The sequence below is a fragment of the Aulonocara stuartgranti genome (genome assembly GCF_965226115.1).
Source record: "Aulonocara stuartgranti genome assembly, chromosome: 2".
Classification (NCBI taxonomy): Eukaryota; Metazoa; Chordata; class Actinopteri; order Cichliformes; family Cichlidae; genus Aulonocara; species Aulonocara stuartgranti.
In genome coordinates, this window is record NC_138940.1 from 13,406,126 (window position 1) to 13,429,913 (window position 23,788).

The 23,788-nt window shown below is 44.2% G+C and overlaps 1 protein-coding gene and 1 long non-coding RNA gene across 4 annotated transcripts in view; one reads left to right on the forward strand and one right to left on the reverse strand.

The window, feature by feature from the left end:
- Positions 1 to 23,788, forward strand: part of shtn3 (shootin 3) — a 510,884-nt gene that overhangs the window by 449,712 nt on the left and 37,384 nt on the right. The gene's annotated exons all lie outside the window — the stretch shown is intronic.
- LOC309713581 lies at positions 23,356 to 23,756 on the reverse strand. The gene is made up of 3 exons (XR_014278612.1): positions 23,708 to 23,756; positions 23,515 to 23,619; positions 23,356 to 23,428 (listed from the first exon to the last, which is right to left on the reverse strand). It is a non-coding gene; the product is annotated as an uncharacterized lncRNA (long non-coding RNA).

Genomic DNA, 23,788 nt, shown 5'->3' on the forward strand with positions numbered 1-23,788 from the left:
AACGTCACTAATGTCACATAACTTTGCCGACATGTGGCCAGCAGTAATGTTTTAATGTTCTTCGTTATTAAACATTTGCACATAAATAAGTGACATAATATTCAGTACTTAAAGTTTACTCTTCGGGAGCCCCTCATCCGCCCTTTTTTTTTTTTTTTTTTTTTTCGGCAAAATTATCCACACCCAACGCCGCGCTATGAATTCTGGGATATGTTGGGCCACGAAGTCTACACCGCCACAGCCTTAAAATTCAGGGAAATGAAGTACGCATTTGAGGGCCGCATTTCAAGCAGCCTTCGAATTGGGACAGCCTTCGTCGCGTCGCTGTGACGTAATCGGCCTTAAAATGCGGCCTTTAAGGCTGCAGACCCTGATTTGGGATACAGCCCCTAGGTACAAAATCTTTAGGAGCGCAAACAAGGACTTCAGTTTTTACCTCATTAAGTTGAAAGTTATCAGCAATCCAACCTCTAAACATCCAAACATCCTCTAAAAATCCAGCTATGCAAAACCTTGGAAACATCTTAGGGCTTAAAAAGGAGATATATAACTGAATATCATCTTAATATCAGTGATAAGAAATGTCGTTAAAAGTGCTCAATAAGAGCTGAAGAGGGAGTATATAGAATAGAAACAATAAAGGCCCCAAAACAGAACCTTGAGGCACACCATGGGCAAAAAAAAAAAGGTAGAAGAGGACCTATACTTAGAAGTAGCCACAGAAAAGAATTGTTCACGCAAGTTAGATGCGAACCAGTCCAAAGCAGACCCTGATATACCCACCCAGTGTCTCAGCCTATCTAGCAGAATATGATGGTCAACAGTATCACAGTATCAAAGTAAGGTCCAACATCAGCAAAACAAAGCTTTCTCCTGGATGTTACTGGAGACTCATAAGAAATGCAGTTTCAGTAGAGTGAGCTCTACGAAAGCCAGATTGAGTCTCTGAGTCTCAGCTAATGATTGGTCCTGCGGTGGTTTCACATTGATTACAAATTGTTCTGGTCTATGTTCATGTTATTGTGACAGCTAAACTGGATTCCTGTGCCAGAGTTACAGGCTAGCAATAGTATGTGTTCATTCACCCTGTTGCTGTAGTGTTGTATATGGATGGGGGCATCCTGGTACACGGAGAAGTTGGATCCGTTCTTCAGCTTCTCTGAGGTTAACCGGCGATTCACCATGTAGTAATAAAGAGCATTCAACAGATCTCCAGGAGAGTGACAACAAACACACAATCGCTCATGGCTCCTCACATAAGGAGCATGAAGTTGCAGTGAGTGGGTCATTTTATTTTATATGCTGGAAAAGTGCAGAAAATAGATTTCTTCAAGTCAAAGACTGTGGCATATAATTTCATTTTTGCTTGATGCAATGTGCCTACAATTAAAAGATTAAAACTAAAAAAATTTTTTTGAAAAGAGACTTTCTCCATTTGATTATGATTCCTATGATTCCATAGAAATGCTTTATTTATGCACATCTGTACCTAATCAAATGACTTGTCTTTAAATGAAACTAAATAATTTAAGATTGTCGACTTTTTTGTAACATTATGTTTAATTTTTAAAAAGACTTGATTAATTTAACAGATTTACCATCAATGTGCGACACCATGAGCATCTGCGCCTGGGTTAGCCCCTCCTGGAGATTGTAAAAGTGGATGGTGCTTTCAAAGGTTAGGAAGCCCACGTGAGTCCCCAGGCAACCTGCAGCAGAAAACATTCTGTCAACCTGGTTTCTGCCTGTGACACCTGTTAACTCATTCACTGCCAGCCATTGGCAGTGAATGAGTTAAACCCATTGACTCATTCACTGCCATTGACGGCTATAGACGTCAATGGCAGTGAATGAGTTAATAATCAGCTTGATTAACTGACAAACTCATGAAGCCGCAACATCAGGACTCACCAATCCCGGTTCTTACAGTTTTTCTCAGTCGCTTTGGTGCGTTTCTCAGATCAGAATTGAAATTCTCATAACTATTAGTTCAACCTCCACAACACTCAGTCATTTGTGCACATCATAGTAGCAATTTCTCCTCTCTCTGAACAAACTGCAAATGATTTTGGACTTGAATCAGTTGCTTCCATACATTTCCCTGCTGCTTTCTGACATTTCCATTTGCTTATGTCATGTCAGTCAAAAGTAATCATACCTATGGATGCTGAATAGTCGTTCCCAATAAAACTAATAGTCATACATCCATTGCTTGAGTCATCACACACAAAATTGTTGAACTAGTTATCACATGCCAAATATTGGCCATCTGTCAAGCAAATCCTATACCTTTCTGTATCATTTTTCCTGGAAATGTCTCCGAAATTGAACAATTGATCTCAGGTGAATTACAGCTGTCACTCATGAGGAGGCGTGTGAAAGTTTAGTTGTAACCAATGACAAACAACTTGTTCACTGTCAATTATGGATGAATCCTGTGAATCCCCAATTGGCAAGCATATATAAACTGCGCAGGAGCTAGTGTGTACCATTTCTATACTTCTGTGACACAAAATGGAAGGTCAGCACCGTGGAAGAGGGGTGAGGATGCGGGGAGGAAGGGGAAGAGGGAGAAGAGGCAGATATAGGCGGATTCCTAATGAAATAAGGGCTACAATTGTGGACCATGTTGTCAATCACGGCCTCACCATGGAGGAGGCTGGTCGAAGGGTGCAACCCAATATTGGAAGAACTACTGTCAGTTCAATCATTCAAACATTCCGTAGGGAAAACAGGTATGCAAACAGTAATACACTGTACTGTACTGTGCCATCTCAGACACATCACATGTTACTGTACTGTATTTGCAATTTCACAAAAAGTTCACTCTGCACCACATAGGATTGTAAGACAACCTCGCGGAGGCGGAAGAGGGCCCCTTTTTACCCCACAGCAAGAAGAAGCCATTTATGCAATGGTCATTGCAAACAATGCAATAAAGCTGAGAGAAATACAAAGCGCTGTCATAGAGAATTACACGGTATTTGGCAATATTGAATCTGTTTCAATTTCAACAATTGACAGAGTACTCAAGAAAAATGAAATCCACATGAAGCAATTGTATAAAGTGCCATTTGAACGAAACAGTGACAGGGTGAAGGAGATCCGTCACCAGTATGTGCAGGTAAAGCTGGTCTTCTATGTTCTGCACTGCAAACTGTTTTACAGTACTTCGTAGTTTCATGCAGTACACTTGCAATTCCACAGCACATACTCTACAATGTGTTTTACCAAATGCATGCATTACTGTTTGTTACTGTACACAGGCATATTGTGACATTGCATTTCTGTCTCTCTCTAAAGCGTGTACTGGAGCTGGAAGCCAGGGAAACACTGCACACATTCATATATGTTGATGAGGCAGGTTTCAATCTGGCCAAAGGCAGAAGGCGTGGAAGAAATCGCATTGGACAGAGGGCAACCACTGAAGTCCCTGGTCAGCGCGGAGGGAATATTACCATGTGTGCAGCCATCTCAGACAACGGCGTCTTCACCCATATCCCCCTTCTTGGTCCATACAATACCCAACATCTCCTGACATTTTTAGACACTCTTTACAGGGACCTAGTCCCTGAGAATGAGAGAGGTGGAGGCCAAGTATGTTGTTGTCTGGGATAATGTCCGTTTTCACCACTCCCATCAGGTCAGAGAGTGGTTTGCAGCACATGACAGAATTCTGGTTGAATATCTCCCTCCATATTCCCCATTCCTTAATCCAATAGAGGAGTTTTTCTCTGTCTGGAGGTGGAAAGTTTATGACCGGCATCCACATGAGCAAATGGCCCTGCTAGCAGCCATGGATGCAGCATGTGACGACATCACAGCAGGGTCCTGCAGAGGATGGATTCGCCACTCCAGGAGATACTTTCCTCGCTGCATTGCGAGGGATAACATCTGTTGTGATGTAGATGAAAATATGTGGCCAGACAGACAGGAACGTCTGGATGTGCCAGAATGATTTACTGTACTGTTACATGTGCTGTTTATTGTTCACATTAGTGCACAGCTCTACCAAATGGGTGATTTTATGTTTACATGTATTCTACAGTGCACAAGTGACTGTAGCATATTTTTCTTTTGCACAATTCTGTAGGATTACAAACACTTCTACACAATGGAAATGTGAAACGTACGTATTCAGTGTCTCAGTTACTCCCAAGACTCCCATAACATCTACAGTGACTTTACTGCACATTTCAGATGGCTGTACAGGTAGGCCATAGTGCTGTCGCCAGCATTTTCAGGTGTCACCAATTGTTTTTGCAATGGGAAACACTGAAATTATAAACTGTCATAGTGGAAACATGACAATGCCATTTGACTATCTTGTTCATAAAGATGGTGTCAAGACTTTTCATTTTGATGGCACTGACAGTTTCATTGACATGGATACTTGCTTTTGAGGTATGGATAATCAATTCTGTGCATGTGATGTGCTTTTGCAGGCTATCCACTAGGTTTTGCAGTTTGCACTAATTGTTTTGGGAAATGCACTAACTGCTGTGCAAATGTTAATGGTGTTCTGAGGAATGCACCAAAGCGACTGAGAAAAACTGTAAGAAGTGATTCAGAGAAGTACTTCAGGTATCCCACTTCCACAGCATTGTGAGGCACATCGAGCACAAACAGGTGGACCACCAGCTGAGGAGGTTGCAACTGAAAAAGATCAACAAAACCAAGAGGAGTTGTGATCATAGATCCCTGAAGAATTAAAAAAATAATAATAAATCCAAATCTTTCTTTATATGAACTTTGCAAGTGTTACTTAAGGGATTACACATGAGCTCACCTATTACTGAACAAGAATTTAAAAAGGCATACAACATTAAGGCCGCAAAACATGATACAACAGTTAAGAGACTGCAGGGAAAATAAACAACAGTGACTGGACTTGTACCATCATTGGCCCGGTAACACAGGTTGCTCTTCCACCTGCACTGGTCCAGAAAGGTGATGAACGGATTGATGTAGGTGTGCCAGGAGCGACAGCACACGATCATGTTTCATGTGATCACTGGTGACTGCTGCAGAGAGGCATAAGGGGGGAAAAGCTCAGAGAAAGCAGGACTAACTTCCAAGAAAAAAAAGACGTGTTTATGAACTCAAACTTTTCATGTGTCATGCCTCCCTTTTTTGGCTTCCACTTTCTTTACTTCCATATCAGGATCCATCCAGAGATGCTCAAACCATCCCCTTTCCTCCCACTAGGTGGTGCTTTTCAAAAAAGGTAACGTTAACTCTGTGTTTTGACTTTAACATTACCACAAAGTTTAGTTCCTCTGGATGATTCCATGGAAAATTGTTTTATCAGGTACTCATCCAAGTGCTTTCTACAGTGTCACAGATGAGTGATGAATGTATCTCCCACTGAAAACCATTGTGTCCAGTTGAAATCAATCAACTTTTTTAAGGAGAGTGTTAGATGCTGTGCTCATGAGGACAATGGGTTTTAACTTGCAGCACAGCACAAAGATGCCATATTTGATCAATGATCAAAACACTTAATTGAGCAGAATTAAGTGAAAATGGAATCAGCAATCCTCAGCTTGCAGGTTAGGAAAAGTGGAACCAGAAGATATTCAAATACATCTCTTCACAGCTGCTGATGAATTCTACAAAAAACAAAGTTTGTTAAAAACACTTGCAGGTGAATCACCACTGATTTATCAGTGATATCCATTTACTCAAAAATTACTGATAAGTGGATGACTGGAATATATAGTTTATAATTTTAACAATGTTCTGTACAAAATGGGATTTTATATGCCAGATGTGGTATGATGCTTGTGTGATTTTTAACATGACCCTACAAAACTTTACAGTACTCATGCTACTTTACCAAACTTTTGATTACTAGGTGTGCATTTCCTGCTTTAAATGCATTCACTCTTTAGATTCAGAAATCTAAGTGATAAGAGGCCAGAAATGTTTGCACTCGCTTATGAACCCCAATCAATCAATGTCTTGATGCACGCTCAATCATCTAGGTAAGGAAATCTTAAAAAGCTGATTCTGTTTATCTGGATGTACCCTTTTTTGTGGGAGAAACATTTCATCGCTCATCCAAAAAAGGTACATCCAGATGTACAGAATCAATGTTTTGGGGTTAAATCAACAGTGTCACTGCCCTCTGCTAAGGCTGGAGATAATATAATGAGAGAGAATGAATGAGATAACTGACAGCTATCATTTTAATCATCCTGTCTCAGTTGTTTTAACTCATACAATAGTGTCATACAATAATGTGGTAACATCTGGACTGACGTATTTACTGTCAGCATTTTAATCGCTAGTTTAAAGGCTGTAAGTTGCAGCCTGTGGAATTAAAGAAAATATTTTATGGCTACAATATATTCTGCATCATTAACCCTTTAAGACCTACCATAGAACCAAGTCCGCCAGAGCTTATATTATATTTTTACATACTGTAGTGCCATTTTTGGGAGCATTTCAAGTTGATATACATCAATACAACCAATATAGCCCAAATTTTAATAATATGTATGCATTAAGTGTATAGTAATTACATAAATTGCAAAAAAGTGCAATAAATGGCCAAAAAATTGAAAATCTTTTTTTTTTTTTAACATATATTTCTAATTAGAGAAATTTAAGCGGCGTATCCCTCAAAACTGTAAATACATAAAAGTTGCATAAAATAGTTTCCCACCACAGGAAATTTATTTTGAGTGTCTTCATATCTTTATTTTTTAAATACACCAATTTTTATATACTGCAGAAAAAACGAAAATAAATATTATAATGCAAATTTGCAAAAAAAAAACAGAATATGCATCAAAATAAACTATTTCCAGCAATGCAATTTGAGTCCTAAGCATCCCAGAAACGACACAGAAAGTCATAAAGTCAAACATAACTTTTAAAAACACCAGTACAAGCTCATAAGGCCCTGATGGTAAAAAACTACATTTCGTACATTACATCACTTCCTGTTTCGGGTAGGTCATGGCGGAAATGCGATAGTTCGCGCTGATGGACATAGGAAGTGTTACGAACATCTGATCGGATCGGCAAAGCATGTTTCTGGAATATTATGTTTTTGTTGCTGCAAGTGCTTTTTATGCAATTTTTGCAAAGCCATATGTGGAAGGAAACTGTGGCCTAGGGCAAGCTGATGACATAAGATGTAAGTACAACTCCTCCAGTTTCATACGCAAAAAAAAATAATTGTGCTAGCTTAAGTGGTTGCAGTGCTATCTGGATTTAAAAATAGTTACGCAAAACGGAGCGTGCCCGCTCCGACCAGCTTTAAAGGGTTAATGATATAATCTATAGTATTGATACTGCATTAAGATGTTTATTAAAACCTGCTGACTTTACATTAACCTTTTTATTACAGGTACAGCTAAGACCATTTTATACACATTGCATTTTGTGCTCAGTAAAGAGTTAAAGCTCAGTCAATTAAAGGTCTCAAGCTTTGTTTGGCGCGAATGTCCAGGCAATCTATTGTGTAGGTGACTTGGAGCAACAGAAGGTTAAAACTGCATACACGCTTACAAAACACATATAGTACATATAATCTAAAAACAGGCTTGAGTGAAGGCCTGAATGTATTCAGCTTCTTGTTGCAACCTGTGGCATTTGAGTTTACTTAGTAACAGGTGACAGAAGATGGGTCAACAAGAGGACAAGTCCACGGGTATCTCCAGGGCCTGAAATCATCGCCATATTTGGGAAAAGATGTTAGAAAGAGGAACTTCTGTGTCTGACCTTAGCTCTAAAAATTGTCTCATTGTCTGTACAAGATGCAAATGATGTTCTTAGAAATACAAAAATATGTTATAGAACGTGTAACGTTGGGTTGTGTTGCGTGGTTGAGAGGAGGCGGCAAAACACCTAGCAGGCTAGTCGGAAGAACACACACCCACGCTGGTATCGGTAATCCACGGTGGTTCTTTAATACGCCTTCTTCAACAACCATATAACGGCTGAACGGCTGCGGCTCAACAACATAACACCCAGCGCTCATACAACCCAAGTGTTGCAAACAAAACAAAACAAAAGGTCTGGAGAGGAAAACATAAATCCGTCCCTCGTTAAGCACAAGCGTGCAGGCACGTGTCCTCATAATCCCAGAGAGAGAGAGCAGTGGCACAAACTGATGACACCATCAACCCTCGACTTGGGTGTCTTAAAGGGACACCACACCATAGTGGCTGTTACAAACGCAAGAGGGGGCATCAAACCCTGATGATATATAAACCATTCTCTGTGTATTTTTGGCAGAAGAAGTTCGCAGATGTGATGGTGTGTACTTCTTCCCACACGTGTGTTCTTAATGAACTCTTCATCTGATTGCACTCAACTGGGGCCTCCATTGGTTTGTTTTTGTGCCACTTGTCGAATTTGGGACAAGCCATTGCTCAAACACTGTGACAGGTGAGACCTGAGTTTGGGAACCGTGCCTGGTAGGTGGAGCTGGTTTTTGTGCCTTTTATAAGCTCAGGTATAGGCAAATAGGTATTCTTTGGAGCAAACCCGAAGCTGTGAATGCTTGGTCCAAGCCGTGCAAGTTGGCACTTAACTTTTTTTAATAAAAGCTTGATGCGGGCCCCCTAGCCTTCTGTTAGAACGGTAGGTCATAGAAAATGTACCACTTGAGTTCTGGCTGTTTAGAATCAGAATCAGAATCAGAATCAGAATCAGAAACTTTATTGTCATTGTCATGAGAACAACGAAATTAAGAATGGTCCCCGATCATTGCATCATCCCTAGCAATATCAAAATATAAATAAAACAATAAAATTAGCAGAGATTTAAAGTTATTTGCACCCTTGTAGGTGGGAAATATTGCGTTACTCCGGCAGAGAAACGTGTAGTGGACTCCACTGCACCTGACCAATATTTATTAGGGTGTGATGCGAACTTGTGGACAGGTAAATAAACAATACCATTGAAGTCAGGTGGGAGGGATACTCCTGCTGCGTTTTACTGTCCAGTGTAAGTCATCTCCTCCTTTCATTTGCAGAGTTCTGAGCTGCTAACCCCTCTTTGCCAAGTGGACTTCTGGCTGCGGGCCGAGGACCCGATACATCATTGTATTTTAATTTGTTTTAACCTGGTGTAATTTGACATATTGTGACGGCGGCCGATTTTGTTTGGTTTACTAGTTTTATTTTTCTGTATCAGTAGGCACTGCAGATATAGACTTTATATGTATATATAGTAGTGAGCTCAGACAAGGAGGAGACAGAGGTATCATTTGGTCTTGCTTCCCGCGAGCTAGTAAGGGAGCACAGCTGTTTATTATCGTCCCCGACAACCCCATTACCCAACACAAAGTCCCGCAAATGTCCAGGTGCCCTCTTTCGTCGCACAGGCCGATCTCGACCAGCAGGGGAAGAGTTACTCGGAATTAGAACGGGTGCCACCAGCATCCCCTGCCCTGGCGCCTGCTGGAGCGGGCGGTCAGTACAGTGAGAGTCTGTCCTGGTGCAACACCAGCATGCGCCCCAGGCCTGGCATGCGGATCCGGTACACCACTTCTGTTAGCCGCTCCACGACCTCCGCCAGCCCTTGCCAGTGGCTGCACGGCTTGGGGGACACTCCTCTCTTGCGAACCAGGCAGTACACCCAAACCTTGTCGCCAGGCACGAAAGCTCCCCCTCGGCACCTGGTGTCACCGGCTCTTCTCTGTTGTACTCCGGCGCTGGCCTGGGCCTGGCGGGTGTAGTCATGAACCACCCGCAGCCACTCCCTCAGCCTCCTGCAGCAGTCCATGGCCACCAACACGTGCCGGTTGCCTGACTTGGTAACGGGGAAAGGCCCTAGGACCTCCACTCCCACTCTCTCCATCGGGCCCCCCACCAGATACTGCTGCAGGGGGGCAGTGGAGCGTTAAGTGGGGCCCTTCCGTGCCGTGCAGGTGTCACAGCAGTGCACATGAAGTTCCACATCCTGTCGACAACCAGGCCAGTAGAACCGTCCCCTGAGACAGCAGAGAGTTTTGGCATTCCCATAGTGGCCGGCCCCCACCAAGCTATGGACAAGCTCGAGCACCTGCGACCGCAGCGACCGAGGCACCAACAGCTGCAGGAGATCCTTGCCCTGGCCGGGGGCCCACTGATAGGTTTGTAGCTTGCACCTATCCGCTGGAACGTTGAAGACAATATAATTACACTGCAAAGTAAATATTTCTAAGCATAAATGACAATCAAAAATACAAACTCTAACACCCACCATCTCCTGTATAGGAGGCCGTTATGGGTCTCCAGATTGTTGTACTGGGAGTAGTAGCCATTCACAAGGCCCAACACCCACGTCCAGTCTGGGCGTAGCGCCGCTTCCAGCCAGGCCCCCACCTGAACCAATGTCGCGTCAGCCTCCTGTTCCCAATTCAGCTGCTACGTGGTCAATGGGAGCCATCCCCCTCCGCTGGCTGCAGCCTGAGCAGCAGCGACGCCCAGTGCCTCCTGGACCCGCTACTCCTGTCGTTTTGAGAGGAGCAGTCGATGTGGATGGGATGGATGGGATGAGCAGAGCCGGTGTGAATGGTGTACTGAACCAGCTGCGTCTGCCTGCAGTCTTCGTCACAAGCGGCAATGATGTCCACATTCTCGTCCAGGAAGCAATTCAACCGCTGGCGCTGGGCAATGGTGAGGCCTACGCTGCTGCGCTGCCACAGGTCATCAACAGCTTGGGTTGTCTCAGTCGAGGGAGGTGTTGGGATTCAGAGATTCTTTTATTGCTACCATATAATCTGCCTTATGAAGAATGTATTAATAACATGTTTTACAGTATCATTTATCAGTAATATTTCCTGCAGGGTTTATAAAATTGCATTGAATATTTCTGTCATCACATTGACCTTTCTATTTTTACAGGTTGAGTTCATTCTATACACAATGCATGAATGTGCTTGGTTAGAGTTGATGTTCCATTCTAGAAGGTTTTAAGCTTCACTGGTGAGAGTGTCCAGATGATACATGCTGAGGGGAGATGAGAACATAGCAGGTTAATTGCATGCATGCACTGAAAAAAAGGCCATGTTGGATTTACCTGATTCAATAATGGACATTTGTTGCACACAAATGTTTTGCTTTGGCAGAAAATTAAACAACTGAGTTAAATCAACACAACTTTTTCATATTCAATAAACCTGTGCATTTTGTGTTGCTAAAACGCGATTGAAACATGTTCAGATGAAGTAAGTTGAGCTCTTGGAATGTTGTAATCCTTCACAATTTTGTCATTTTATTTCAACACTATTCAATAACGTTTACCCCAATACTACTTGGTCACTTAAATACTACATGCTGTCTTCATATTACATAATGTTCAACAAAGTCTAGATCCTGGTTACCATAAAATTTGAATGGATTTACAATGACTACCATCCTCCGGGTTGCAGGAGGGCTGGGAAATAACCCTGAAATGATAGGTTACGAGGCAGGGTACACCCTGGACACCTCACCAGTCTATCACATAGAAACAAACAACCATTTACACTTACATTCACAGGTAATTTAGAATCACCAGTTAACCCTAATTCTAATAACTGCATGACTTTTAACTGTGGGAGGAAACCAGAATGCCCAGAGAGAAACCACTGCAAACTAGCCAGAATGTGGATTTGAACCCAGGACCTTCTTACTGTGAAGCAACAGCACTAACCACCATGCCAACAATCTAGGAAACACAGGAAAGCTATGATTTCCTGTGTTTGATGCAGAATTTTTTTGTTTTTGTCCTTGACAGGTTAATCCACAATAAATAGCAATAGCATGCACGTGGTGCGTGTGTAGTTCTCTGCCTCTTATAACTCCACTGATTTTCCTGCAGTTTGAAATCTTGTGCGATCTTGTGAATTTCATGAGTTCAGCAACTAACCACTCTTACTAGATTGTGTCAGGTCATCTCAACAAGAACAAATTAAGTTTTTGAATTCCATGCAAATCCTACATGATTTAATTACGTTCATAGTAACATGAAATTATTGTGTTCAAATTACAAGTTAGACTTTTTTAATGTAACAACCACCCAATTTACTTTTTTTGGTATACCAAAAAAAGTAGTGGTGGCTGCTCGACTTGACTGAGATGGATGCCTTCCTGAAACCACGATCTAAAGAGCGCGAGTCTGAAACCCGTGCAGTGTCACGGGATTTAACATTGCTATATTATTGACTTACTTCACTTGAACATGATATGAACAATTTAGTCTACCCTCTCTGCATATCATGTAGTTTCTACACTATATAGTTACACTTAACTTTAAAGCATGAGGCAATTGTGTTAAATACACGCAAGATGCTTATGTAAATCCAAGAGGTGGCCAATCCCTTTTTTTCAGTGTGCTTACGATACACATATTAATCTAGTAGCAGGTCTGAGCGAAGGCCTAAGCATCTTCTGCTTCAGTTTGAGACTGGCTGCAAAGTACTCTACTTAGTGATTAATGACGAGGGTCCATTATTAGCTCTCAGAGATGTTGAGACCTGAAGTTATTACCCTAAAAGGCAAGTAATGTAGAAAAGGGAAGTTATATGTCGGTTTATGGTTATTAGAAGTGTACGTGATGTACCCTTGTCCGCACGAGTTGAACTTTTGCCGGTCTGTCACCATGTATTTTTTAACTGTATTGACGTAGGTGTGATATTTTATCCTATAAAACCAGAACCCAATGTATTCTTGTCAGAGCAAAACAATCCGTATGCTGACGGTTGGTTGTTCTCCTGTGATAATAAAACTCATCGTTTGATTGCACTTTTCCGGAGCCTCCGTCGTTTGTTGTCTGGTCTGAAGTTGATTGATCTCGCAGCAGAGGTTTGTTGAGCCTAGAGGCTGGGGCTGAGGCGAGTAGAGTTGGGGTGAGTAGAGATGGTCCAGAGTCACCGGAGTCCAAAGTCTGTTGAGCGGCAGCTGCCTGAAGCCTGGCTTATCTGTCTCTGGTCCCCTCCGTTCCCTGCCTTTGACCGCACTGGAAGGCCAGAGTCTCTGTACCAAGAGTGATAGCCAGCTTCGCGGTGTCAATGCAGGCCCCCCAGCGGGTCAGCAGATCAAGGCCAATGCACTGGTCTTGGATGTCAGCAAGCCAGAAGTCGTGCACCAGCTTCAGATCCTTCACTCGGATCCGCAACGGTCTCTTCCCCCGCATGTCAGTTCTCTCCCACGTCACCAGCTGGGTGTCGGTGGGCGACCAACCCATCACAAGCAGCCCGGACGTTCCAGGTCGTATTAGGGAAATGGTAGACCCCGTGTCCACCAGGGCCCGGCAGGGCTGGTCCTCAACACAGCAGCTCAGGTAGAGACCCTTGAGGTGCCCGACTAGGCCCACCACCGTGCATCGTTCTTGGAGCGGGGCTGTAAGCTGGAGCGGTGGTGGAGCGGTGGTTCCCTGGCTATACCGCTCCTTCTCTCGTTTCCTTGAGGCCACATAGTCTGGTCTTTGGGGTGGGTGCCAGGCAGTCGTGCGCCACGTGGCCAAGCTCATCACAGAAGTGGTCGGTCGGTTGACGGGGACGCCTCCAGGGCACCAAGGGCTGCAGCTGGCATATCTTGGTGAACTCCCCCTCCCTGTCGCAGTCTGCGGCTCTGATTTGGGGGTAGTTTGGTGGAGTTACCTGCTGGTTAGGTCGTGAGGCAAGCACCAGCTTGGCCCTTTCAGCCTCAAGGAGCGCCTCACGGAGAGTTCATAGCATGGCCAGCCAGACGTGTTGGCGCAGTCGCTCTGGAAAGAGTCCTCGCAGAAAACCATGGAGGCTAAGCTCCTCATGGGCTGCTGCTGGGAACTCTGGGTAGCCACGACGAGCATATAGCAACACATCAGCCGCAAAGGTGCCCAGGCTTTCCCCTGCCCGACGGCTCCGGTTGGTCAGCTGCTCCCTGCTCTGATCAGTGGAGTGCCGCTGCCCAAATCGCCTCTCGAGTGCCATGGTGAGGGCCTGGAGCTCATGCTGCTCTGCCGGGGCTAGGTCAAGCAGTACCTGCAGTGCATCTCTTTCCAATGCTAGTGCTAGGTGCGTAGCAGCCTCTTCATCACTCCAGCCACTATGCCTGACTTGTGAGAGGTAAGGCTCAAGCGGGGTTAGCCTGTTGTATTTCGGTACCTTAGCTGGTGTTGTAGGCATCACTGCTCGCTGTCGGGGGCTCAGTATGTCGGTCGACAGAGGCAGCCCACGAAGCATTGTCCTAGCGTCTATCGCGAAGGGCCGCTGCGCTCTCTCCACCCAGAAACACTCAGTCACAGAGAACACGTCACCTGTAACCATGGCAACGTAACGCTGCCGCCTGGAACAATATATATATATATATATAGGACATCTACTGGACGTAAAAATATTAGTTGGCATGAATTTGAAGAGTGTAGCATTTTGCACACAGCCTATAAATGTCAACAACAAAAGGAGTGTGTAAAACATCTATATTGTAGTGATGGCAGTATACTCTGTATATTTATACTGGCAGTATGGAAAATGATTATTTGGAAATGCTTAAAATGGAAATGATCATTTACTGTGAGGTGAGGTGTGGTTGGGGTATGGACAGTGTTTGTGCTTTTGTAATGTTGAGGTATGGACAGCTACACACTGAGGCTTTGAGCCTCAGTCCTGCCTGTTCACATTTTATTCTGTAAAAACTAAATTTTCACTGCTTTTAGGACCTTTTTAGTGGGGAGAAAATAGCTAGGATTTAATGATTTAACAAATCTTTTAAATCCTTTGTCCTCCACAATGCTAAATGGCTGGGAGTCCTCAATCACCATGCTAACCAGGTCTTCATCTATTTGAGATTGTTCTCCTGAGGAAAGACAATAAAAACAAAGCACAAATATAAATATCACACACGTAACTTATTACAGTTGTATAATATTGTTATATCATGCTATATTATCATGGCATTCAACATGGGATGTTCGTCTCCTCCTGAAGGCCCGCAACACTGCCTTTAGGTCAGGAGATGCACACGCCTACAGTACAGCCAGGGCTAATCTAAAGAAGGGCATCAAAAAAGCCAAACACCATTACAAAAAGAAGGTAGAAGAACACTTCTCCAACTCCAACCCCCGACGCATGTGGCAAGGACTCCAGACCATCACAGACTACAGGACCACCAAACCCTCCCCCGCATCCTCTGATGTCTCCTTCCTCAACGAGCTCAACAACTTTTATGCTCGTTTTGAGCGAGGGAACCCCACAACCACAACCAAAGCAGACATGACGCCAGACCACCAACCTATGACTCTCTCCCCCACCGATGTAGGAGCGGTGCTGAGCAGGATCAATGTCCACAAGGCTGCAGGCCCTGATGGCATCCCCGGGCGTGTTCTCAGAGCGTGTTCTGGGGAGCTTGCAGGAGTGCTCACAGACATATTCAATCTGTCCTTGGCCCACGCTGTGGTACCGGCCTGCTTCAAATCCACCTCCATCGTCCCGATACCCAAAAACTCCAACCCATCTTGCCTCAATGATTACCGCCCAGTAGCACTCACCCCCATCATCACTAAGTGCTTAGAGCGACTGGTCCTAGCACACTTCAAATCCTGTCTCCCCCCCACCCTGGACCCCCACCAATTCGCATACCGCCGGAACAGGAGCACAGAGGATGCAGTCTCCATCGCAATGCACTCTGTCCTCTCACACCTGGACAACAACAACACCTACGCCAGAATGCTGTTTATAGACTTCAGTTCAGCATTCAATACAATCCACCCCTCACAACTCATCAGGAAACTGACAGACCTGGGTATCAGTTCCCTCATCTGCAAATGGTTACTGGACTTCCTGACCAACCGCCCCCAACATGTCCGGCTGGATAACCGCTGCTCATCTACCATCACAATGAACACCGGTGTACCACAAGGCTGTGTGATGAGCCCTTTCCTCTACTCCCTCTTCACCCACGACTGCAGACCTGCTGATGGTTCCAACACCATCATTAAGTTTGCAGATGACACCACGGTGATTGGCCTCATCAGTGACAACGATGAGGTCGCCTACAGGGAGGAGGTGGATCGTCTGGCTGAGTGGTGCGACAGAAACAACCTGCTGCTTAACACCGAGAAGACCAAGGAGCTCATCGTGGACTACAGGAGGAATGCTGACCCACATCCACCCATCCACATTAAGGGGACGGCTGTGGAGCGTGTGAGCAGCTTCAAGTTCCTGGGAGTCCACATCTCCGAGGATCTCACCTGGACGACCAACTGCTCCAAGCTGGTCAAGAAGGCTCACCAGCGCCTCTTCTTCTTGAGGACTCTGAGGAAGAACCACCTGTCCTCAGACATCCTGGTGAACTTCTATCGCTGCACCATCGAGAGCATCCTGACCAACTGTATAACAGTCTGGTACGGGAACTGCTCTGCCTCGGACCAGAAGGCGTTGCAGAGGGTCGTGAAAACTGCCCAGCGCATCGCCGGAGCACCACTTCCTGCCATAAAAGACATCTACAGGAAGCGGTGTCTGAAAAGGGCTGGGAAAATCATCAAAGACCCCAGTCACCCATCACATGGACTCTTCACCCTCCTGCCCTCTGGGAGGCGCCACAGGAGCCTCCGGACTAAGACCACCAGGTACCGGAACAGCTTCTTCCCCACAGCTGTCAGACTCCTGAACTCTGCCTCCTGACATCTGACCCACGTTAAACTCATGGACTGAACATACACACACCCACAATGGACAACTGTACCCTCAAACACAATAATAACATGGACTGAACCACCACTCACAACCACTAGCACTTTATATAGCCTCTGTAGAAACTATCTACACCCTCACTTATCTTAACTGCACTACTGTATAGCTCTGTGTAAATAATCATTCTGTACATTCGATAATCTTTAATCCTACAACTGTTTACAACTTGCATAGTTCCCATTTCTGTATAGCTGTATATCCCAGATTCTGTAAAGTTATTTATTTCATATTCTGTATAGTTTTTCATATTTATATCCTGTTCATATCCTGTACATAGCTTGTACTCACTACAGCCTGTACATACTTATAGTTATAGAATATTCACAACATACTTCATACCGTGTACATTATAACATACCATAATAGACCCATTTCTGTAATATACTCACATATCTATATTATTGCTAATATATATTGTAATATATCTATATCACTAAAGCACTTCTGGATGGATGCAAACTGCATTTCGTTGCCCTGTACCTGTGCATGTGCAATGACAATAAAGTTGAATTCTATTCTATTCTATTCTATTCTATTCGATGGCTCACCTGGTCTTGCTCCACAATCAGTGTTCCCCTTATTCTCATGCAAAGCTCTGTGATGTGGCAAATCCACTAGCCCAAAAAAATGGATCGGACATCAATTGGAGAAACGATAGTCTTTATATAAGGCTTCAAAAAGGGGAATGTACAACAAATAAACTGCTCGACATCAGAGCAACATATAATGGCTTCCCAAACTTTCTTTGCTAGCTAAAAACCCAGAGTAACTTTCATCTACCACAAAGGATTCTGGGAAACGCAGTTTCTAATGAAAATAACTGTTAAATGCTCCCTTTTAGCAGAAATTAAATCTATAATTAACAGCATCACTAAACATATGACTAACACTTAAATCACTTACAAAATAATCAAAATGCTGTTATCAAACAAAAACTGCAATAAAGTTACAACATCCTCCCCCCCGATGAACAATCTGTTCATCTAAAGCTCTAGGTTATACAACAACTGAATCGGTCTTCTTAACAGAGTCCCCGTTGTCGTGCGAACTAAGCAAGATCTAACAAGACCGTCTCGACCAGGAAACATTTCTTCAATTCTTCCAAGTTTCCACACTTGTCTGGGGAGGTTGTCATGCCCAATGAGCACGACATCCCCTAGTTTTAGGGGTGTAGGCTTTGAAGCGTCACAGCAATGAGCTGACTTCAACTCCAACAGATAGTCCCTTCTCCAGGTGTTCCAGAAGTTGGTCATAAGTTTCTGCCGGTATCTCCATCTCCGAGTAATATCCTCTTTGTTAGGTGTTGGATGGTGTGTGTCCTTCGGGATTGACTTGGGTGGTAGAGATGTCAGTCGTTTGCCCACCAAAAAGTGGGCTGGAGTAAGTGGTTGCGGTTCATTTACCTCGTTGTGCACAAAGGTGAGAGGCCTAGAGTTCAGAGTAGCTTCGACTTCCGCCAACACAGTACACATTTCTTCAAAGTGGAGTGAAGCTCTACCTAACACCTTCTTGAGACAGATTTTCACTGATCTGACAAGACGTTCCCAGAATCCACCCCACCAGGCTGCTCTTTCTGCAATGAACTTCCAAGTAATTCCTCTTTCCGAAAAAAACTCCAGCAAATGTGGGTCTTTAATTGTCTTCCACAGCTCCTTCAAATCTTGGTCTGCTCTCTTAAATGTTCTGGCATTGTCAGAATAGATAACTCTGCATAGCCCTCTCCTGGCAATGAATCTCTTCAACGCTAGCAAAAATGTCTCAGTTGACTGATCTGACACAAGCTCTAAATGGACCGCTCGTGTCACAGCACAGGTAAATAGGGCAATGTAGGATCTTTTCACAGAATCCTCTGTTTTCACATAGAGTGGCCCAGCAAAATCCACACCTGTAACTTCGAATGGTGGTGACTCGGATATTCTGTCCCTAGGCAAAGGTGCAGTTAGCTGATGCCCAGCTTTTGCCTTAAACCTCTTACACACAGTGCATCTGGTCACAATGCTCTTAACCAGCTGCCGAGCCCGGATGATCCAATATCTCTCTCTTATTTGTACAAGAGTGTCCCTCACTCCTGAATGCATCACCCTTTTGTGACAGTCCTGTATCAGCAGTTCTGAAAATCTGTGTTTGTTTGGCAGAATCCAAGGATGCTGCTCTCTGAATGTGAAGTCCGACTGCTGCAGCCTGCCTCCAACACTAAGGAGCTCATCTTCATCAAGGAATGGTTTCAGTTCCTGAATCTTACTGTCATTCATCATAGGTTTTCCTACTTTCAGTCTCTGGACCTCCTGGTGAAAACTGTGATGTTGTGCAACCTTAATCCAGTACTTCTCAGCATCAAGAAGCTCATTTGCTGTCAGCTCACCTCGCATCTTTGGTTGCATCGTTGTTTTTGCATTAGCTATGAATCTCCTAATCCATGCTGTCACTCTGAGCACTCTCTTCAGTTCGCTGTAACTCTCAAGCTTCAGTATTGGTTCACAGATGTCAGTGTCATTAGCAGCAAACTGCATGGCTATTTGATAACTGGATTTAAGTTCTACATTCATTTTGTCTGAAATGTTTTCATCTTCAGACTCATGTATCCGATTTTCTGATACAAGAAAACTGGGGCCATTCCACCATAGCTGGTTTTGTAGTAGGGCCTCCACTGATTCTCCTCTTGTGGGCAGGTCAGCGGGATTAGCCTTTCCTGGGATGTGTGACCATGAAGATGGACTCGTAAGAGTCTGGATCTCAGTCACTCGATTTGCAACAAACGGTTTCCACCTTTGTGCCGAACTGCAAATCCATTGCAAAGTGATCATGGAGTCAGTCCACATTCTTATTTGGGCTTGCTCCATCTTCAGCGAGATGATCAAGTTGTTCGCCAGTCTGGCCCCAATCACGGCTCCCATGAGTTCCAGACGTGGCAACGTCATTTTCTTTAGGGGAGCCACCCTGGCTTTAGATGCGACCAAGCTCATTGTCGTTTCTCCTTCTCGTGTTTTGCCTTGCAGATAGGCCACAGCACTGTATGCCCTTTCACTGGCATCACAAAACACATGTAATTCCAAGCCATCCTTGCTTTCTTGTTGCATATTGATTTGGTACCACCTTGGTATGGTGAGCTGGTGTAACTGAGTAAGCTCTGAACACCACTGTTGCCATTCTTGTGCCAGATCTGGTGGCAATTCTTCATCCCAAGAGAGCCCCCTCTCCCACATTGCTTGGAACATGCACTTGACCCTAATGGTGAAGGGGTTCAGAAACCCAAGTGGGTCATAAATTCGTGCTGAGGACTGCAGCACGCTTCGTTTGGTTCCTTTCTTCTCTGTTAGAAGCCTCACTAGTGAACTAAGGTCAAAGGTGAAATCATCTGGCTCTGGCCTCCACACTAATCCAAGCACCTTTAATGCTACTCCATTCGTTTCAGGTGCCATCATGTAGTTTGTGGAGCTCTTCTCCCATTTCTGCCTCAGTTCAGCTGAGTTTGTCATCCATTTGCAAAGCTCCATACCAGCAGCCGCCAGTATTTCTTTGGCATTCGTCGTTACGTGATACGCCTCTTCCACTGAGCGTGTACTTGAAATGAAGTCATCTACGTAAAGTGACTCCCTTATTGTATTCACCACTTGTGGTTGGCTTGTTTCATATTGCTTTAGATGTCTTCGAATTGTCGCTGCAAGCAGAAACGGGCTTGGTGTAACTCCAAACACCACTCTCGTCATCCTCAGAATGCGCAGGTGATCATTCACTTCTCCATTCGGTGCACCTGAGAACCACAGGAACCTGACTGCATCTCTGTCCCTTTCTGCAAGACATATTTGCAGGAATGCTTGTTTTATGTCTGCCAGAAAGGCGATTTTGTGTTCCCTAAATCTAAGGAGAACACTGAGCAGATCTGGATTCAAATTTGGGCCCGTAAATAAGCAGTCATTCAGCGACAGACAGCCTTCTTCATGGGACGATGCATCAAAGACCACTCTTAATTTTGTAGTTGCTTTGTCCTCTCTCAGCACTGCATGGTGAGGCATATAATATATTACAGAATCTGTGCTGCTATTTGGTGTGACTTCCTCTGCAATGTTCTGGTCCAAGTAGTCCTCCACCACTTGATTATACCTGCTGAAGAGTGTGACATCCTTCTTAAATCTTTTACTCAGACCGTCCAGCCGTTTTTTGGCAACTCTATAGTTGTCTGAGAGCTCTACCCTTTCTGGCTTCCATGGCAACTCCACCTGATATCGTCCATCTTTAAACATAGTCGTTCTCTCAAACATCTGCAGAGCCTCATCATCTTCTGGGTTCTTTGTTGTCTCATTTGTAATACCCAGAGACTCTATTTCCCAGAATGCTTTCAGTTGCTTGGAGAGGAGTTTCTCTTCCTCACACGGAATGAACATGCAGGTTGCCTCTGTAACAGCTGATGCAGAGACTGGCCCCTGAACAGACCATCCGAAGGTGCTCTCCAGTGCCACCAATGTTTCTGTAAGCCTCTCCACCCTTCCTGTCACGATCTGCCAATAGTAGTCAGCTCCTATGAGGACAGCAAGCTCTGGTTCCTCACTGGATCCTGGGAAGTCAGCCAGTTGTAGTCCTCTCTTCTTAAGCTCATGCTGGATCTGTTCGCCAGGAACCTTCATTATTGCCGAGCACACTTGTGGGGTCTCCACAGCTTCTATTACAATACTCTGGCTAGGATCCCAGATATTTTGTAGCATAACCTTCACTATGCTGCGCTGTGATCTTGTGGGAAAGGAGGACCCAAATGTGTGTAGTGTCAATGTCTCTTGCCTTATAACTGGTAAATTTAGGCTCTTCACAATCGTTTCATGTATGAAGCTTCTTTGGCTGCCTCCATCTAATAAGCAACGAGCTATCCTTCTGCCTGACGGGCCTTCAATCCACACCTTTGCAGTCTGTAGCAACACAGTATTCTGTTCACCTGGTTTCACTCTTACTGAATGAGGGAGCACGGAGGAGACCACTGCTTCTTCTGGTTGGGATGGGGCCTGTACATCCACCCTTTCACCACCGCACACAGCAACGTGATGTCTCCGTCCACATTTCTCACAGGACACATTCTTGGTCTTACAGAATCTTGCAATGTGTTTCTGTCCCAAACACACAAAACATCTCCCCATTCTCTTTAACTTGTCCTTTCTTTGAAGCGTGTCATTATTTGGGCAGTTTTGCGATTTGTGATCGTCACTCTCACAGAATATACAGGTGTTTTGTTTCTGGCTGGCTGTGTACAGGGCAGCAGTAGATTGTATGCTAGGCCTTTTAAACCTCACATCGTTGAACGGTGGCTTGTACAGTTTATTTTCAGCTTTCTGTGGGTTGTACGACTTTGTCATTTGCAGCGTTCTTTCCCTGCTCTGAACCTCCTTCTGTAGGAATGTGACCATTTCTGACACTTTCCACTCTTCATCTCCATTTCTCTGACGGCTGTATTCAAGAGCTATATCATCTGGAATCATCTTTAGCAATATTGGGCATAACAAGCTTCCGTAGCTTTCTGACACTACACCCAATGACTCTAAACTTCTGATCTGAATTTCACATTCATCATATAGCTGCCTCAAAGCATGCACATCAGAGGATTTTTTAACAGGTGTGAGGTTCAGCAGTTTTGACATGTGCGCACTAATTACTACATCCTTTCTTCCAAATCGGTTTTGCAGTAACTCAATTGCGTTGTCATAATTTTCATCCGTCAACATTAGTCCTGCAACTGCCTTTGCTGCTTGGCCAGTGAGATAGGTTTTCAAATAGGTAAACTTCTCTCTTTTGCATAGTGCATCATTGTGGTGAATAACAGCTTCATATTGACTCCAAAACTCCTGCCACAAACTGGCATCTCCATCATATTTGTGAATGATCAGCTTAGGAAGCTTTACCGATGCTCTCTGTGCCAATGAATGAGCAGAGTTAGCGTCACTCACCCTTTGATGTGCGGCTCGTTCGCGGCAATCCTCATTTCTCTTAATTATGCGCCGTGCACGGCTCTTGGACAGGATGATGCGCTCCTTATATTCCTCTGTGCTTTCGATCTCCATTTCCAGGTCATCCAGAGCTGTTTTACGTTCTATTTCACTATCTAAGGCATACAAGCTGAGCTCCTTTGCCGACAGCATTTCCAGTAATGCGCTCAGATGGTCAGTGTCCGGATCTGGTTTAGCCATTTCGGAGTCAATTTGATGTACAAGTCGTGTGGTAGCACCTCTTATCGTCCCACGTTTCCGTTTTGTTCTTTCCATTTCTCTCTGATGCTCGTCATCCGCCACTCCCGCAGCCCCGGCGGCGGCGGCTCCACGTAAATCCTGTTCGCTCATTTTCCCGGGTTTCGGCACCAAAAAATGATGTGGCAAATCCACTAGCCCAAAAAAATGGATCGGACATCAATTGGAGAAACGATAGTCTTTATATAAGGCTTCAAAAAGGGGAATGTACAACAAATAAACTGCTCGACATCAGAGCAACATATAATGGCTTCCCAAACTTTCTTTGCTAGCTAAAAACCCAGAGTAACTTTCATCTACCACAAAGGATTCTGGGAAACGCAGTTTCTAATGAAAATAACTGTTAAATGCTCCCTTTTAGCAGAAATTAAATCTATAATTAACAGCATCACTAAACATATGACTAACACTTAAATCACTTACAAAATAATCAAAATGCTGTTATCAAACAAAAACTGCAATAAAGTTACAACACTCTGTAGTGCCTAAACATGGATGAGGTGTTGTTGTTATATCCCAGCTCCCTGGCACATAGCAAACACTTCACCTTGTACAAAAGTAAAGACAGCTTAACGCAAATTGTATTGCACCATCAGTATTATGAAAATACATCTTCTGTAGAAATTTACATACCTTGTTGGGAGGAATAAGATCAAAATGTTCCCACACAGGAGAGGACATCCTCCTCTTCTTAGCTGGCTCCATTCTCTCCTCACTCTCCAGAACGTCACATCATCACTACCCGAGGCTCCGAAGCACTTTTTCGGTAAATTAAACGTGTTTGTAAGCTAATCTGTAACTACCGTCCTTAGCTAGGTCCTGAGACCTAGCTAGCTAAGATGAGCACTTGGCTGTCGGGGAAACTTGATTTGTAAAGTTTGTTTAGCTAACCCGTGCAGGTGAATAA